This window comes from Falco naumanni, chromosome 1, assembly GCF_017639655.2.
Source record: "Falco naumanni isolate bFalNau1 chromosome 1, bFalNau1.pat, whole genome shotgun sequence".
In the NCBI taxonomy this organism is placed as follows: domain Eukaryota; kingdom Metazoa; phylum Chordata; class Aves; order Falconiformes; family Falconidae; genus Falco; species Falco naumanni.
In genome coordinates, this window is record NC_054054.1 from 33108591 (window position 1) to 33126960 (window position 18370).

Here is an 18370-nt window from a genome sequence, read left to right on the forward strand (position 1 = left end):
TACAGAATTTTTAAAGGCTGAATAGTTAGGTTCATAGTGAACCATTCATATGTTGCAAAACAGCACAGCTTCAGTGACATGGCTGGAAGAAAAAACTTGCTCCTCCATCCCTTCTCCTTAATGATCTGGTTATTAATATATATCCCTGTGAGTTGGGTGGTGTATTTAAATCCTTCCAAGCCAAGGAAGGACATGAAACCAGATGTTCTGCTTTCCCAGATTACTGCTCTAACAGGGCCTATTAAGTAAAGAAGAAAATACTAATAACGCTTGTTTCTTTTAAACCATGACTAGAGACGTATTCTGGAAAGATTATCAGCCTGTGACTATGTTGTGGGATGCAAGCAGCTCTGTAAGCTGCTACGTAGTACAGCTAGCCTCAGGATCCTTATCAGCTTGCTACAGTAAGATCTTGGCTGTGCTTGCTAGCTTTTCTGTGTCCTGGTCTGAGGTCTCTAAATCTACCTCAGGCAGGGCCTTGAACTTGAAGGAGCACAAGTCCTGTCTCAGAGCTAGCCTTCGAGTCCCAGCGAACTGATACTTGTTGAATTGGGTCTACAGAGGAAAATTCATGACAGCTTTACAAGAAATTTCAGGACTTGCCACTTTAATCACAAATTGAGAATTAACTAATCACTTTAAAGTCAAACAACTTCTAAAATTACTTTCTATAAACAGATGCACTATTAAAGTTGTTTTGTTTTTAGAGTGATTCTGGAGATGTTAATTTGCATGATCAATTAGTAGAGAGCATGAGAAATACATGTGGTTCTATGCAAACATTTTTAATTTTTATTTAAACAGAACAGAAATGAAACATACTCTCTTTAGTACTCAGATGACCTTCCAGATTTCCATGTACAGTATCTATGGATTTTTAAGTATAATTAACAACTTCCATTTCAGTATTTAAGAGCTTCAAGTTCTGTTTCTTTGACAGTCAAAAGCTAATCAATCTTGTTCTCAAATGCTAATACAAGCAATTAAAAATAACATTAATTGAAATACTGCAGGGGCTGTTAGGGTTTTTTTTTTTAACCTCGTGGCAACACTAATTTACAGTACTAATTAGTGAATTGCCCTTTGTATTATAAATCTTTAGAAGGGAGATCTGGCCTTTAAAGCCCAACAGAGAGATGCAGATGGTCACTTACTTTCAGTAAGCTTTCATGGTAACTATAAGGATATTCACTTCACCACATAGACCAAACATGATGGATTATATTGTTTACAATGAAGAATATTAATTTATGCAAAGAAAAATGCCTTGCCCATTTGTCCTGTTGTAAAACATGCAAATATCCTTTATAGAATAGATTATATTCTGTCCAGTTGTCCTAATTAGAAAAAAGAGTACAACTGCCTCATATGAGACACAGGAGGGAAATGTACATAGACAGTATGTTATAAAATGGAACAAAACAACCTATGAAACACAGATAAATATGTACAACATATTGTTTTTAAACAAGCATAATTGAAAACCTTTTGCTGTGCGATTAAAAATTTGGAAGAACAAAAGGCAAAATTCAAAACTTATCAAGTACAACCAAAATATACAACTATTTACCTGAACCAGTTTTTCCAGAAGATCCACTTTAATGTGTTGGCATGGCCATTTTCACCCTCTAAACCAAGACAGAGTAGTTTCTTTGCCAGAAAATTACAAAAGGCTCAAGGTGACTTTGATTTAGGAACAAGGTTGGGAGTCCTTAGCGATCACACTATAATCTACACAAATAAGAATCCCAATTCTCCTTGGAAGTATCATTATAACTTCATTATAACACGTAAACATGAAAGTACACTTAGCTCCCTCTGTAGTCACATAGCCTGATTTTTCATTTTATTTTCACGTATTACAGTTGTGGGGTTTGGAAATCTGATGAGAACTTCTAGCTTTTTAGTAAAAGGGGAATGAAGGTACATCAAATTGCATTTTCCAGGGAAGTCATCATGTCTGCCAGCAGAATATTTGCTATTATACTATGTATGTACACTGGGCTGTAACAGTGAGAGGGTGCAATAAGTTGTTGTTTAAAACAGTAAGATGAGAGATGAAGGCAGATAACTACAGTAAGGTGTCACAAGTGTAGTCAGTCCCCAAAGATTTGTGTATGAGACACAGGGACTGCTGTTGAAGCTCTGACCTTCCAGAAATGGAAATACTCCTTTTACAATAGAAAACCACACTGGGTCCTAATTGCCAGCAGAAGCAATTGATGTGGTTGGCTTCCTGCCAGTGATGCCACCCCTCACAAGCAGAAATCATACACGGGGGGGAGCCCATTTAAAACTTATAACACACTTATATAAGCCTTATAAGGGCTCTGTATGTGAAACTACCGATAAAGCAGGCAGCCTTTGAACAAGAATATGAAAGCAGATTTTTAGGCTTTTCCAGGATTTCACTGCTTAAGCAGTAGGAAAAGAAGATAGTAAAGGCAGATAAGGAAATGATTAGTTACTAAAAAATGTTGACAGGTAACCTTTATTTTGATTGTTTCTATTCTGTTCTTGAAGAAAAGTATTTCTTAAGAACCTCTCCTGTCCGGCTTTGTTCCAGACAAACTTGTATTTAAATAACCACAGTGAAAATCTGATGCTGGCTGCAAGGTTATGATCTGGCTCTTTGGCTGAAGCTGAAATACCCAGAAAATAATGTAGTAGAGTTTCTCTGAATTACAGAATGATGGTGGCCTTAAGGATTCTATACCACTGCACATTAGTGATAGCAGGTACATCCACATGGAGAGGGACTGTGCTTTTAGCACACACTCAGTCTCCTGTAAAAGAGGCAACACCATTGCCAACATGGGCTATGTGGTCCTCTGAAGGTCTCCTAATGCTGAAATCACCAAGAGAGCCAAAGTCAAAGAATGGCATAAAATTAAACAGGAAAAGGTATAGTGTTGACATTCTTGGAAGTGATGTGCCTTAAAATGAGGTGTGAGAGGCGGGGAAGCAAAGAACATGAAAGAAATGTGCAGGAAAAAGAGAAGATTTTGTGATGGAATGAGGAAACCACAGTTTTGTAGTCTAATCTTGATCCCAGCACCACTCTAAAGTAATTGTTGCCAAGGAACTTCAAGCTGTAGGTGGTAAAATTAACTCTGCCATCAGTTGTATGAAAGGTCAGAAGTTAACACTATGACAGAGGCTGGCCAAATATTGAAATATTTTTGCAGCTCATAGCTCATTTGATTCCTAGATCCTGAGAAACTGAACTGCATAGAGGTGACGTGCCAGCCACTGGAAAAGAAGGAGCAATTGTAAGATTAACCATCAGTGTAAGATGTGAATGTAAAGCACTTATTTTTCATCTAGTTCCACCCTGTCTGTAAAATGCGGGATACTTAGCACTATGAGACTTAGAAAAGCACTTTAAAGATCAAGCATGAAAGATTCTTCTCAAAGTAAAAGCAAAATATTATTACTTTTTCCTTTTCTTCTCTCTCCCTCCCAAATGCCAAAAGGAGAAAGTCTTGATGCAAGGAGAGCACCTTGATGTAACACTGAAATAGGTAAAGTACGTGTGTCCTTTACATGAAAAGAAGAGAACAAAGCCAACAACCTTACTTGCTTATACATTAAGTCTTCTGGTCTTTTGTGAACAGCTGCAGATTGCAAGCATTGTGTATAAGGGTAAACTAACTTGTTTTTAATCTAAGCATCAGAGCTTTGTAATTTTTTTTTCTAAGAAGTTACAGGCTCTTCACATTATTTTTTTCTTATTGTAAACCCTCTCCATCGTCAGAAGGTAGCAGCTGCTTAGCTAGTGCTAAGCTAATGAATCTCTTACCATACGGGTGTGATAAAGCAAGGGGTCACTAACAGATCATTTGAATATATTTTACAGGGATGGAACATCGCCTTTTTCTGCATTGCTTCTGTCTGAAAACTTTTTGCCTACTCCATCTTACATTGTGTCTTCTTAAATTTGGGTGAATTTGGACTAGCCGTAACCTAGGATGGTGTTCCATGAAATTAGATGCTCCTGAGATACTCATCTGAGAGAAATTTTCCTTGTTTCTTCCCTCTTCTTCAAAAAAAGTGAGAGCCAGAGCAGTGACTTACTGCTGGTGGTATGAGACCCCATGTCAGTACCACACTGGTGTTGCAAAGGAATGTTGGTTTTCTTCAGTTTTCTGCTGATCTTTCTCATAGAAATTCTCCGGCAAAGGTGAAGCGTGTTATCAAAGTTACCAGAGGGATCACACAAAACATACTATAAGTTGGACAACATCACAAGAAATGGTCGGAATTAAAATCCAACACATAATTGCAAATGTGGAGTGTATATGGGTTCACATTTTTATCTTCCAGTTTTAAATGAGTCAGTGGCCCAAAGTGCAACACTTGCCATTTATAACCTGTCTTTCTGTGAATGTAATCCAGACCATTAGTCTGTCCCTGATGTTCATAAAGAATTGGCAGTGAGCTTGGCAGACCTGAACATACCATTGTGTTTACCCACGGAGGTTAACTCCCCTTTTCTACATTTTTACATGCTCGGGTGTAGAGTGGGTTGAACGACTATAGTAGGACATTATGCTTCTCTCCCTTTCCTTCGCCTTTGTCTATTACAACCAATCTATACAGCATCCTTCTCTCTCTGTCCTGTAAGCTAATGAGTACAAGACAGCTTCCTTCTCTTCCCAGCTACATTTTTTCCAAGGAAGGGTTGATTTGGGAGCCTAATTTGGGCGATGGTTTAGTGTTGTGAAATTCAAGTTGAGTGAAGCACATAATTTAAGATATTTTTTTTTAATGGAACTTTTTGCAACTTTGTCTCAACACGACAGCATTTATGGGATCCCTGTTTTGTCTGTATTAAGGACAAGGCTACATTACTGATTCCTAGTTACATTCTGCAGCACAGCAGACAAGCAGCATGCAGGATTTAGCCTCCATACAACCTCTATCAAATTGCTGTTTAAGTAATACACATATGCCATGAAGCAAATTAATGCAGCCACACTGTTGCTTGACTTCTCTGTGCTTACATATGTTTTGGTGCAGATTTTGTTAGACAACTAAGGCAGGGTTTAAGGAGCTTCCAGCAACCCTCCAGATCTTTGTTCTTTCATTAATACCAGACTGTATTGCACTCCCCTGTATCACATGTCAGAGGCTTGGCCATATCTGTATTTGTCTGTGGATGTGGGACAAGGCTAAAAAAAATTATCAAGTAACAATCATCTGGATTGGAGATTTTATTGGAAAAAATATCAAGAGAAATTGCATGAAACTTTACAATGCTCGTATAACTCAGATAATCAAAACCAAGCAAAAATTAAGTGAAGAAAACCTGTATTCCTTTGACTGGTTTAACTAAGAAGATAAAACAAACCTAATCTGCTTCTCTCTTCCATATTCCTAGAAACATAATCCTGCATGTCACTAATTATGCATAATTTTTCAACAAAATGAAACACAGAAAATCAGTCTCTCAAGAATAAAGGATGTTGCTACTGTAAGGCAAAAGGAGAAACAGAAAAAATTAGTCCTTAAAAACACCACTGGGTCCATGGCTACTACAATTATGTGGATTCAGTCGTGGAAATATGGCTCTGTGTGACAGGAAAATATTGCCTGGCTAAAGCCCATGAAAAGCCTGTTGTAATATGTGAACTGCACAACGTTATGCTTTTGTTAGAAAATGAGCCATCGAGGAACCTACAGTACACGGTTGTCTGCATTCAATAGACTAAATAGGGAAAGAATTCCCATCATGTTGTCTGTTTGATTTATGATGTGGCTAAATCTTGAGGGAAAAAACTTTTACATATCAAACCTCTGTTCAAAACAGTGTTGCATGGAAAGATAACTGAGACTGACAGGGATGTCTGTTGGTCCAAGGAAGCTGGAACAGATGTGATAAGCACTGCTCTTCTCTTGTTTCTACCACTTTTGACTTAAAACTATTAAAAGGGAGGGGCAAAAGCAAATCTAATTCAAAGATGAGACACAAAAATAATATCCGCAGTGAACTTTTGATACACTGCTGCCTTGGTAATAGGATGGTCTCCAAATACAGTGAATTTCATGCTGATACTTTGATTAGAAAAACACATTAGGAGCTCATTATTTCTAAGCCCCAAGCACGATTTTCTAACACTGCTAGTTAAATTGTGCACCAGCTCTTGTCTGCATAGGCTAGTCAAGACATTTTTATTTTATTTTTTTTTAAAGGAAGAGGGTGACCATTACTGAATTCTATAAAGTATTTTTTTATTTCAGCTTGAAAGCATGAATACTTTCTATTCCTGAAGATGTACACAGTACTTCACTGTAGAAAGGCCTTCGCTGCTTTTATCATGCTTGACAAAATTTTGCTTATTTGGGATATCTTTTTATACCAAACACATCTAACCATAACTGAAGAAAATATTCCACTACTGGATAGTGACTCTCTTTCTTTAACTGGCTGCTGTGATACCTGGATACTATGACAGGCACTTCATAAATAGGCATAGATCTCCCTGCCCCTATCACGCCATTTATCACTGTGTTTGGAAGATCTTCTAATTACTCTGCCAATGTAGGTGGTCGCAGTAGCTGAAGGAGTTGCTTTAGGTATACTGTCAAATATCTAATTTGTCTTGTCACCCTTCCTATTAAGTCCTATTTCTTGTAGGGTCATTTCTCTGTGCTCATTCTTCTTTGATAGCTCTGTTACCTTTGACACTATAGGCCACTTACTGCTCCACAAGAAACTCCCACCCTTAGGTTTATGTGACACCAACTTATTGTTTCTTCATCTGGCTGACAGCATTAGAGGGCGAGTGATGATGGATCCTCTATTTCTCCCCTGTCTCTGCTGGCATGTCTCAAGGCTCTGTCATCATTCCCTTTTCCCTCTTCCCAGTCACTGCCTGGGTGTCTTTGCCAGCTGTCCTGGACCACTTACTTCTCAGCATTAATGACTCTTAAATATGCTCTTCTGCCTGTCCAGCCTTGCTTCTGTGATAGCTTGTGCTGGACTCCCCACGGCTTCCTTGGATGTTACATGCCTAAGGATGAATGTGCAGCCTTAGCCATGGCAGCTATTCTCATCACCAGCTTCCGCGTGTCTCACAGCTGTTTTGACTGCTCCTTCAGTTCTATGTCCTTGCAATTATTTCCTTCCAAAATATTGTTACCTCCCATCACTCTTCTTCCATTTCCTTTGCCTGAATTTTACCCAAGTTCTTTCTCAATGGGTGGAATTGAGCTTTCCCTGAACTTTATTTTTGGCATTGTTTCCTGTTCTATTTGTTATAAAACTTGTTCGTCAAGGCTGTTCCCCCACCTCCTTTCAAAATCAGACAATTTAGCATATGTGTATGCTAAATTCTTTCAAGACTAAATCTGGAAACTGTAACAAATAAAAATAAAATAAAATATAAAATAGTTTATAAATAAAAGAGTTTGTTTGTTCAGAATATAGTATATTTGTAAGCTGTTATCATCAAAACATTTGACACAATGAATACTTGTTAACGCTATGAGAAACGTTTACACCATGGTGGTAAACTGTCTCTGTGATAGTACTGTTCATACCTTCATGAACATGATCTAAAATTTTCTTCTACAATGTGTTTTACAGTAATTTCTAATTCTTTTCTTCTGGAACTTTCAGCTCTAGCAACCAGTAACTTTGGAATGCCATCCTCCAGCCTGAAGTTTCAGCAAAGCTAATATCTCTATCTAGTCCCCCAAAACTGATGAAAGAGCAGAGATCACTTTTGAACCCGAATGTCACATATTGTAGGCAACTATTCTCACAGGCCACATCTGACTACTCTTCCAGCTTCTGTGATGGCAGATAGAGGGGAATATTTTATTTTGCAAATGGAAACAGTCATGTCATAAGATTGGCAGAGAAAACACTTTTTAATCCTCTCTTACACAATTATGTAGCTGCATAGGAATGGAAACAGTTGAATAAACAACTGACAGACAACAAGGGCATCTAGGCATGTAAAAGAGAGCTTTGTAATTGGTGATGCTGAGTAAATGTTAGGACATTTTAAGCACATTGAGTCAGATTTGAATCATCATCTTAGCAGTTCATTCAGTAACCACCTGACCTCCTTTGCAGGTATGAAATGCTGAAAGTCTACTGGCAACAGCTCAGAGATTTTAAACAGTGGTACTGCTGAGTATTTTCCACTTCCCTCTATTTTTGCTTTCATATTACAAGCTGCACTGCAAAGTTAAACACTGAAGATCAGTCAATAGGGGTAATGAGAACAAGCAAAAATTTCCTGAGAACAGTATTTTTGAAGTTTTATTCTCAGAATGACAACTTTATAGCACCTAATGTCTGCAGGACAAGCAGATTTGTAAGTACCAAAGCAAACATTATCAGTGAACCACTTGGCATATTAATAAGGGAAAGAGTAAGGGGAAATCCTGGATGTAATGTAGTAAACCTGTTTATTATAACTCTGCAGCTTTTATCTGCTTAGTCTTGACTGGAAAGCACTCCAGGTTCGTCTGCTGATGGCCAGGACCATGAATATTCAGAACAATTGAGTAGCAGCCCTTTATCCAGGCATGGATAGAGACTGACCTCAAGCTCTACTGTACGTGAACCTATAGCAGAGCTTGCAACTATAAAAAAAATACAACCTTGAAATTTCTGTCAGATTACCAGCACAGAGGGTTAATTTATAGGGGAAGGGATAGGTATGCTCAGAGTTGAACTGTGTCCCACCACGATAACCTGACTGTCATTTTTCTGTCTAAAGCACCTTCTGCTCTCCTAACCTTAGGGTGTTTTCAGAAATGCTCCCAGCTTTTAAAGATGCTACTGTTAACAAACATTTGGCCAAGCCCAACCTGAGCTCATCTGCATTAGCTATTTAATCTGAGAGATGGTTGTATCTCCCTTGCTTACTCTGCCTTTAGTATACTAACAAAAATGGTAGTATATGGTATTTGCCTGTGAAATACACTTCTCTGAAAAGTTCTGGAATCGGCATACTGCATTATACAGAATCTGTCTCAGTACCAAAACACATTCAATCACACAAATGAAATGTACAGGCAAATGATATATATGGATTTAAATAGATGTTTAATAATCAAGAGAAAAAAACCCCAAAACATTAATTTAATACTATGTGTATTATTATGCCTCATACCTGGACAGAGTTAGAAAATTTGATAGAAACACAAAGGTGAAAAAATTGACCTGAACAATGGAATGAGATTAGACTGAGGCTTAGATTTCAGCAGCATGAACTCAAAAAGCACAAGAGAAAGACCAAAAAAGGAAATCAAAATTCCATTAATATAAGTGACAATCTGGGTTGCTAACATAGAAGTATGACATAAAGACAGCCATACAGCATCACAATTTTCACACTTTACAAAAGTCTAATTATTTGAATTATGCTTCTCTGCATGGGAATATTCAGAAAGAATCACAGAATACTGTCAAAATATACCTAAAGAAGATTTCAAAATTGTGCATCCACTGAGATTCAAAAGGTATCCATTCCCTTTTGTGAATGATGAAAGGACTTAGGGCTTCCTACTAAATGGAATGTGTATTCATGTATAATTACATTTTGGTCACATTGATGTTAATGGCAAACCTCCCACTGACTCTGGAATCCTGAATTTCACCTATGTGGCGTGTTCAGAGATCTTCAGACCACAATTCATCCCTAACAATACCACTCACAAAAATGTTCAATACACACTCAGGTAAATTAGAAAATTTTCTCCCAGATGTATTGATACCATCCTAATGGAGACTTCAAGGTTGCACTGGTGTAACAGAAGAACAGATTTACCATATCTTGCTCATATATGTAACCAACATTACACAAATGTAATCAAATGTGTCTGAAATTACATAAAGGCTGGGTTTCAGTTCTGGTTTCCAGTTTCTCATTGTAAAAGAAACAATTTCCATTTGAGTGTGATTTTTCATCATCACCAATCAAATGTCCTTTTTTTCTTAAAGAAAAGCAGGGGCAGGAGGAGGAGAAGAAGTATTAACAGTCCAGCGACACACGCTGGCTTCCCCAAAATAGATGGATGAAGACAAGAAGAAAAACATTTTTGGTACAGAAACAGATTTGTGTTTAAAGCCTCTAAGGAATTATTAAAACTCTAATGAATGTTTTTAATTAACATTCACAGTGTCCTTTTAAGTGAAATAATTTAGGAGTTGCAGTGGAAACCTGTTAAACAAATTGCTAGTTGGGAAAAAAAATCCAGCTCTGCCTGTTAATAGCTCTTCTGTTTTCAAATGGCTCCATGCAACCCACTCAGTATATCTGGGAATTGACAGTGGAAGATTTAACCAGTATTTAGGTATTTTTAAAGAGGAGGTGTGGGCTAAAATTACACCCAGATGGTGCAAACTGGTGGCTGTAGTGCAGATATGCCAGGCTACACTAGCAAATAGATGTCTCTGCACCATGGGCTAGTAAAGAAAACATATACTTTAAATAGATCATTTTCTGTAATAGATCAATATTCTCTTGTTTTACAGATTCAGGTACACACAGTGGTTTGGCTGGTAAAAAAATCAATACGTAGATATAATGTAATTTTTGCAGCTGGGACCAGTGCAAGGAAGCAGGATGCTGTAGCAGAGTCTCTCCTTCAGCTCTTCTCCAGCCAGTCCTCTGCTCCTCTAAAATCTCCCTCAGTTTGACAAATTCTGCAGGACTAGCAAAGTGTTCACGGCTCCACAAAGTGAACTGCTTCTCACCCCCAGAAAGAAAAAAAAGGTCACCTCTGGAGCAGAGCTGTGGTTATTACTGGTAGGGGGCTAAAACAAGGGTTCGGTTTCACAGTGTCTAGTTTGCTTTTTTTCCTCTCCTGAAATCTTTTGCATAACTATAGCAACCATGCAGCATATTCATACTTCCAGCTATCTGTGACAAAGAGGGATGTCTCCTGTGTTAGAACACGGTTTGCCTTTGTTGCACACAGAATTGGTGCTATCCTACAGTATGTTTTGTATGTAATTCATAAACATTGCTTACAAATTAATAAAACTAAGGTTCTGGAAAACCTTTTCATTTAAGTAAAGACATTTCTCATATCATATTAATCTTCTCTATTACAACTTTCAAACAGGTGCACATGCTTTGCTTATTTAAAAGCATGAGATTAAGACTGAGAGAATTAAAATGGACTTTCCATGACTAAAACTGACTATGGAAGGGATGCAGCAGAACACTGCCACCTCCAGTTACAGATCATGCACAGAATATACTGTCTATATTATTCAGACATTTACTCAGAATAAATGAAAAACAGACACGAGCTCTGGCAACTCTGAGCCTGACTGCCAGCAAAGAGGCAGACACATCTGAGCCTTTGATCATAGCTTAGTTCAAAAAAAATAATAATAGCAAAACCTGATACCACAGAAACAAATAAACCATCACTCCCCACATACTAGTAACAACATGTTGCCCTGTTAGCAAAAGTCTTATGACTAGGGACTGTTCAATAAAGGACCATAATCTTTAACTTCAGTGCTTTCCCCACTCAGTCACATTCAGTAAAAGGAAAGGAAAGGGAGTCGACCGTCCCATTTTCCATATATATTTGCTGTCTAGCTGTCTAAGATGAACCACTTCTTGAATACTTATAAAATTCTGGGGGAATGGATAATGCACAGAGGGAGAGAATTTCCAGGCTGAATCATGAGGGTCTGTGGCCCACAGAAAATAGAGGTAGTGGTTCAGACTGAAAGACTGCACTGATGTGGGGTGCTTTTTGATCACTGTAAAGAGAGAAGGGCTATCCAAATACATGCAAAACAAGCAGGGCAGAGTTGCAGCTGGTAAGATAAAGAGGATGACTATGGCTGCTGCTACCACCACATGGGTAGTGAAAAGAGATACCAGTAAAACGTATGGAGAAGCGTAAGAATTCATCTCCTGAGATTCAGCTGGCTAAAATCTCACCAAATTCCTGTACCTAACATTTCCTTACGGCTAGAACAGAGTATCCAACTTTTGTGTAGCCAAGGTTCATTGCCATTGCTGCCATGCTCTCCTGCTTACCTCTCTGTCTTGACCACAGTCTTGAGACCTTTGTATTCCTGCTTCAGCCACTAAGCCATGCTACATGCAACTCTGCTTTCCACATTGAACTGATATTTTTGCCTCTATCCTTTCCCAAGCCTTAGACTGTTCCTTGCCTTTTCCTTGGCTGAAACTGTGTGGGAACTTCCTTGAAACATGTATTGCCTGCAGATCAGCAACCACAACTGTGTAACACTTGTACTTAGCATGGTCTCATGTTCTGGGTATTATTTGTTTGGAGAAACAGTGAGAAATTGAATAAAGCTGAAAGAAAAACAAAACCAACACCCAAGATGTGAAAAATTAATTGTGAGTTAAGACCAAGAGAAAAGGTAAATTTGCGTGGCCTGGCTATGTGATGTCTACGGCTAGAAGAGAGGAAACACGGTTACCAGCAATTCAAAGTTGCATGAATAAACACAAAAGAAAGAGAGAAATTATCTAGCACAGCACATGGGAACAGTAGCAATAATGGGAAGAAAAGAAGGAAGCATATTGGGAGTAAATGACATATATTAAACAGGGGAATTACTTTCTAAGTCTGAGTCTTACAATAATATTAACATTCTACTTTAAAAACAATTTGTGGAATATAATTAACCTTTTAAAAAAATCTTTATCTTTAAAGATAAAGCCATTATCGTTTCACACCTATATATGATTACATCATTTAAAAACCTATCACTGCCTGCATAAATGATAATGATTCTCAGAGAGGAGAACAAGTGAGAGCAACCAATGAGCTTTCATATGGAATGTGTTTCCCTGTTTTTCTGGACAAATCATGGGTGGGTTTCTCATTAAAAATAAGCATACTGTAAATGCAATTCTGGTGTGAGAAGGCTAGAATTCTTTCAGCCAGAAAAAAGGTAATGTGAAAAAAAGGTTAAAAAAAAGCCAGAAAAAAGGTAAAGTTCTGGGGAAAGTATAAATATTCAAATTAAAAATTTCCCTGAAGAAACAGTGTGACTTTTCTTTATAAAAGGAGGTATTAATTTTCAAATTGTCCTGACTTCAAAAACGATAATAATTTAAAATAATCTAAATATCAAAATTATATACTCTGGACCACTTCATTCTTTTTTTGTTTGTTTGTTTTAGATTTTTCTTCAGGCCAATAAAATACTTATCTATACAGATCTACTTCCACAAAGCCAATGCCTAATATTTCAAGGGTACACCCCACACCAGGTTGCTGTTCATGATATATGGATAGTCATTGTAGTCAGCACTTTTAAATTTATAGAATTAAAAACCAAGAGATCATAAGATCATCTAGTTTTAGCTTCAATGAATCATGGGCTGTTAAATTTCACTAGTTTCTATGGAATGTATCTGAAACTTATGTTTGGTTAGGGCATATCTTCCAAACTATACTCAGAACTGATGTGAAGGCAAGAGGTGCGGAATCCAGTCCTTCTGGTAATCTATGCCAATATTTAATTGCTTCCACTGTTAAAAAATGTGTCTGATTTCTCATTTGAATTTGTCTGGTGTCCAGCCATTGGCTCTTTTTATGCTTTTCTCCACCAGACCAAAGAGCCCTTTAGTACCTAGTATATTTTCCCCATGAAAGTCCCTGTACACTGTAATCAAGTCACCTCTCAATCTTCTTTTTGATAAGCTAGACAGATTGAGCTCTTTTAGAGTCCCACAGTAAGGTATTTTCTCCAGCCCTCAAATCATTTTTGTGGCTCCTTCCTGAACTCTCTCACATTTTTCACTGTCCTTTTAAAAAAGTGGACACTAGCACTGATGAAATATTCCAGTAGCTGTCTCACCAGTTCCTTATGCTCTTTGCTGTACTCATTCATCCTCTGAAGAAAAGCAGAGATACTCAGAAGGCACCATCTGGTGAGGAAGTCTGACTGGTAGGGGGCAGATTTAAATACTTAAAGAGTAGCAGAGGGGAGGGTGGCATGGGCAAAGGACATTTAAAGACTGACTTGCTAGACTATGATCATTTTTAGTTTCCCCAGGAGGTTAGTGAATTCTTCTCCCTTGGATTCCTATTGCCTGTGTTTAGAAAGGTGAATAGCAGCAGACTATAAAATACGGAAAATGAAAATTTCATTGGGATTACACATGGATGAGGAGAATCAGCATCTGCCTGCTGGAAAACACAGGACTAATGGGGGTAAGGCAAGCAGGGAATAAAAAAGAAGAGAAATGCCATGACAGTCAAATAAGAACAGAAAAAATCCACAACAGTCAAAAGAATACAAATGGGAAAGGGATATCATGACCCTAATTGATATTGTAACCTGTATTAAAAAAGCATTGAATTACTGAAGACGCAGGATGCAGGTCCAGCATTCAAGCCAATGCTCACCCCACAGAGCTGACACCTGAAAGAGGAGATTGATGAATTTCCTCCACTCTGCAAATTGTATTTCTTAGTGAAAGATCCTTTTTAGACGTTTATAAAGATGTTGAGTAAAGGGCAGGATATAGAACCTGGGAACTGTTTACTTGTGCACCCGGCTGATCATAACTGCTGGGGTAGCTCATGAGAAAAAGACTGCCAGACAAGCATAAAGCTGGTTGCTGAGATCAGAGGCAACAGTCTGAGTTGCAGATATAAAAGGCATGCGAGTCCAAGAGAGCTTTCGAATGACTTTCAGAAGCTGTGGAAGCCAAAAGCACTCTCTTCCCCCCTTCTGCAAGGACTAAAGCATTTGTCTCTGGCTCTGCATTCAGACACGCTTATTCATTCCTTTATGATCTTTAGATTGGATTTCTACAATGCACAGTGACTGAGGAATAAACTTGAAAAGTGCATGGCAGCTTCAGTTGTTACAGCAGGATGCTCCTTACTACTGTGAAGGTATTAGCCCAGGCAGAAAACATACACTCTAAGCACTGACCCTGTATTCACAGCAGCACAAGAATTGTTTTGCCTTTTTTTTTTTTTAAATCATCCAAGTAATCAATAATAATTCATTATAAAGAACACACAGTATTAAAAAATGCATAATTATGAAGACTCTTTATAAACTTGTCCTTCATACAATTTCTTAGACTTCCAAGAAAGGAGAATACAAAGTCCTGTTGTCAGGTTTTGACCATCTGACTTTTTTTTTAGAAACACTCAAATACCTAAGGCATGTATGGACTACAGCTGATCCTTTCTGAAAAATCAAAGCTTTTCTTCGTTGCTTAAGCATTTTACTAAAGCTCCCATAGCCCCTGCTAATATCCTTATAAACTTTATCACTCCATACCAATGTTGCCTGAATTCTGATAAATTAGGCAACACACAGAACACGAACAGCAAAAATGACACTTTAGCTGAGGAGACAGTGTTTCTAGGGATGCAAAAGCCTTTACTATGCCTAACCCACTGGTGTTTCCAAGGGAATAAAAAGACTAACATTGAAGTATCTTAAAGGATTCTTAATAACTGAAACACAGATGAGATATGGGATGGGATGCAGGAGAAGGAACCTTTCCAGACATTCCTTTCTTGTTTTGCAAACAGCCATTGCAAGGGCATTTCCTTCTTTCCTTTAATTGGCAATTAACTCCTTGAGCCCAGCACTAGCAAATACCTATCATGCAAGTCCAATTCACTCTAGATTTTATCTACCACGCAAGATGGTTTAAAAAGTCCTATATTCTGATGCTTCCGAGTCACTTTTACACTGTGTAAATGTGCCAGGATGCACAATTTGAGAGCAGAAGACAGAATTGCTATAAATATTAGGAAGGTCATTACTTTCAGGTGTTACTTTTTCAAAATAAAATAGTGACACCAACAGAGAGTTCCTCTTCTATGGGAATAACAAGGAAAATACATTTAACTGTTACATTATTGTAAGAAAATTAAATATAAAAATAAATTCTTTTCAAGTGGTCATGAACACGATAAAAATAATTCTCCTTTTGAGGACTGAATTTTCTTATATTTACTTCTTTCTGAAGATAAATTGTAGGAAGTCTAGAAAACTTCCTGTAGCCAGTCTTTTGTTACTTTAGCGTGAAGAAGTAAAAACCATGGGGTTTTTTTCGATTTATATATTCTGAATTGTGTTATATCCAGATAGATGCAGCAGTCTTACACAGGAATAATGCCTTGCACTTATTTGACTATTTGATTGTTTGATTTTTCATTTCCCAGAAATACAGTCGTCCACCTTTTTTCTGGGCAAATTATTCCACCGTGTAATAGAATTATTAACTTCTCAGAAATCTTCTGTTCAAACATCAGACTTGCCTCACTAAGGGTAAGTGACTTTAATATGTTTGAAATAGTAACATTTTGTATTTAATTTCCAGCTACTATATGAGTTCAGTAGATGACTTTGCCATTAAAGTTTTTGAGAGATGTATACCATGTATTTATTCATGTACATCTTCATATTCTCTGATATGAATGTTTATTTCAAAATGTGTTTGTTAGCAGCAGGAATGTGACATTGCACATACAGAGTCAGAACAGGAGAGCAGAAAAATCCAGGTACTATTCCTATTATTACCCCATCTGCTTTTTGACCTTAGCTAAATTACACTGAACTTGTGCTACCTCAATTTCCTGAGTTTAAAATTGAGATGGAGATACCTCACTCCCTGTGTAATGAAGCTAAGTATTTCTTTATATAAAAATGGGAGATCCCTTAGCCAAATGGATTCAATGCAAATAAACTAATGCAATATTATGGCTGAGAATCTAAACAGAGAGCTATGAAAAAAATGCAAAGGCAAACTCCCACAGCAATTATAATGTAGGTCATATTGAGCGTATGTGTTAATGCATTGAAGGAACATATACTTGCTCAGTAAAAATTGCAGTGGCTTTAAACACCCAGACATACCCGAGTTCAAACTCAATCCACTGTTATAGCCTGAAAGTTTTATTTTCATTTAATAAGACTTTATAACAGATAATGCATTGTTTGCATTTTATCCAATCACTTCTGATACTCTGCTCTATTGATCAATACAGCTTCTTTCCTTTTATACTGACATTGTAGCAGCATATACGTAGAACTGCAATGACACTGCTTCATTTGACATTGTCATATTCCTTGTACAGCTGCATTTACATCATTTTCAGCCCTTTAGAATGACAATAACTCCCATGAAATCAAACGATGAGCTATTATGATCACAGAAACATCATGAAAAAAACTAGTCTGGAAGCTGGATAGCAATATATTACCTATGCAAGCACTTCAAAACACAGATTTTTGTTTCATTATTGTAGACCCTAACTTAGGTTTTCTTCTCATTCATTCTCCTATTCGCACTGCCAAAAATGTGTCTTGGAAAAGATCCATTCTTCAGTAACTGTCAAATGAGCATAAGGATGGTCACATCACAGGTCCATTTACTTAAATGGTCAACAGCAGATATTTAGACAGAAAGATGAGAAGCAGAACACAAATACTTCCCGTGGAAAATACTCAGGAATCATCACTTACAAATATTTTGAGATAAAAGTACTAGCACTACTACATTTAATAGCCTTCCCACTAATTTTCTAATAACTTTTGAACAAATTTTCATATTATTTTTGGTAATGAGCTCTGCCCTAAGAAGAAATAAATTTCCTGTTGTATATTAAAATGCAAAATCTCATTTTCTGGAATAGAAATCTAAGACTAAGAAGTGATATGTATCTAAATAAAGATGTTTATTCTACTAAATTGGACTTACCTCTCAACTCCAGGAAAGATGTATGTATGCCTATATGGAAAAGCTTAGCCAAACTGTGTTATACATTAACTTAGTTTCTGCTATGAGTGATTCTCTATTTAATCCTAGGAAAGGCATTTAGAATGCACATAATGGGCCTGAGTTATTTAAAAGTGAATCACCTCGAAAAAAAGGGAGATTTAAATGAAAAACTGTCTCAAAGACAAAAGCTAGCACAGTACTTTTTTATGATGTGCCTCTGTGGATTCAGTACTTTGTCTCCTGAAAGGTAACTCCAAATGAAGCACGTAGCTTAGAACCAGTATCAAACACAATGATGTCATGTGCAATCCACTTCTGACAAATCACAATATTTAGAAAAGTCTGTACTCATCATAAAGACCAAAATCCCTCCTTTTTATCTGTGAGTTTTTTTACAGTGGAGTTTCCATTAAATTTCATCTTGTAAAAAGCAAACAAACAAACAAAAAACCAACACAAAAAGAGTAAAGAGAAACCTGCTGTAGCTATGTCTGTTGTGGGGGTTATGTTGTATATGCACAAATCATTCCCTAAGGGAAATCTCTGATGTGCAGGCGAGTAATAGTTGCCTCTAACTCTCTGACCACACAGATACGATTTGGAGATTAGAGACTAGTTAGTTGTTGAGATGCCCCATCTTT